The sequence below is a fragment of the Tiliqua scincoides genome, chromosome 13, assembly GCF_035046505.1.
Source record: "Tiliqua scincoides isolate rTilSci1 chromosome 13, rTilSci1.hap2, whole genome shotgun sequence".
Classification (NCBI taxonomy): domain Eukaryota; kingdom Metazoa; phylum Chordata; class Lepidosauria; order Squamata; family Scincidae; genus Tiliqua; species Tiliqua scincoides.
Window position 1 is genome coordinate 9698036 of NC_089833.1, and position 1912 is coordinate 9699947.

The following is a 1912-nucleotide window of genomic DNA, read 5'->3' on the forward strand; positions in this document are numbered from 1 at the left end:
TAGTCTTTCCATGCCTGATCTTGTCTGATCTCGGAAGCTCAGCAGGGTCAGGCCTGGTTAGGACTTGGATGAGAGACCGCCTGGGAATACTGGTTGCTGTAGGCTTATACCATAGTCTTTCCATGCCTGATCTTGTCTGATCTCGGAAGCTAAGCAGGGTCAGGCCTGGTTAGTACTTGGATGGGAGACCGCCTGGGAATACCGGGTGCTGTAGGCTTATACCATAGTCTTTCCATGCCTGATCTTGTCTGATCTCGGAAGCTAAGCAGGGTCAGGCCTGGTTAGTACTTGGATGGGAGACCGCCTGGGAATACCGGGTGCTGTAGGCTTATACCATAGTCTTTCCATGCCTGATCTCGTCTGATCTCGGAAGCTAAGCAGGGTCAGGCCTGGTTAGTACTTGGATGGGAGACCGCCTGGGAATATTGGGTGCTGTAGGCTTATACCATAGTCTTTCAAGACTGAAGGTTGCCAACCAAGCAAGCAAGTACCTGTTTTGGAGAGATGTCGAAGGGAGCAATTCTGCAAAGCAATGCCCTGGTTTGCCTGGATCCAGTCTTGGCGCAGGGCTTCCTGATTATGCAAGGTTTTATCTTAACGTAGTCTTCAGGACAACCTTGTAAGGTAGGAAACCCCATCCTGTGGGCTGACTGACACAGGCACGAGCTCATCGGTGCAGCGCACCAATCAGCTGTGGAAAGGAAGTGGTTTCCTTGCCGACACAAATGCTAAACAAGCGGCACATTGCAAATCTGATTTTCACCCTAAATAAGGAGAATCGGGGCCTCACTAGCCTCAGCAGTGGTGTGCCTAAGGGATCTGGCAACTGGGAGCATACAATTTTTAACCACCCACCTCCCAGATGCCCAGAACCCCCCCTCCCAGACAAAAGAAAAGATTTCCTTGCCCAGTGCATAATTGGTCTGTGGAACTCCTTGCCACAGGTTATGGGGATGGCATCTGGCCTAGATGCCTTTAAAAGGGGATCGGACAAATACCTGGAGGAAAACCCCATCACTGGTGATCAGCTGTGATGGGTAAGTGCAACCTCCTGCTTTTAGAAGTAGGCTACCTCAGAATGCCAGGTGCAAGGGAGGGCACCAGGATGCAGGTCTCTTGTGGTCCTGTGTGCTCTGAGAGGCATCTGGTGGGCCATTGTGAGATACAGGAAGCTGGACTAGATGGGCCTGATCCTTTGGCCTGATCCAGCAGGACTCTTCCTGGGCCTCAGAAGGCCTCCAAAGGCTTCAGTTTTGATCAAATTGGAAGTGACAGAAAGTCCACTGGCTGATCTTCTGAGGCCTTTCAAAGCCTGGGGAGGCTGCGCATGGTCTCCTCAGGCCTCAGAAGACCTGCCGAAAGCCCCTGCCTGCTTCAGGATCCACTGTTGGGGATATGTGTTGGCACCCCTCAAGGTGTGGTACCCGGGGCGGTGTATCTCACTGGCCCCTCTTAGCGACAGCATTGATTCTCAGAAGTACATGTGTGGTGAATATGCTTCACAGTGGCTTCAGTGCTGGCCTGATGCATGTTTTTACACAGCCATAGAAATCCATAGAAGTTGGGGAGACAGCAAATGCGAGTCACATAACCTTGGAAACCTCACGGCTTGTTTCCTCTTCAACCATGGAACAACCCTGTAGTTGTCGAGGTCCAACTGTATTTTAATTCTCCTTCCCTATTATTGTTGATTTATCCCCCCAATAAATTTGCTTGTTGCATCTTTTACCCTAATCTCCCTCTTCGTTCCCTGCTGAATCCTGGAGCAATGCATTGGGGGGGGGGGTCCCCAGGATATGAGCTAATTTTCCCCCCCAAGTGGGCATTTTAACTCTCATTAAAAGCACACCAAGCCACAATGTATTCACTTCTGAATATCTAGGGAGCCCCTTGAATATGTAGGAGCCATATT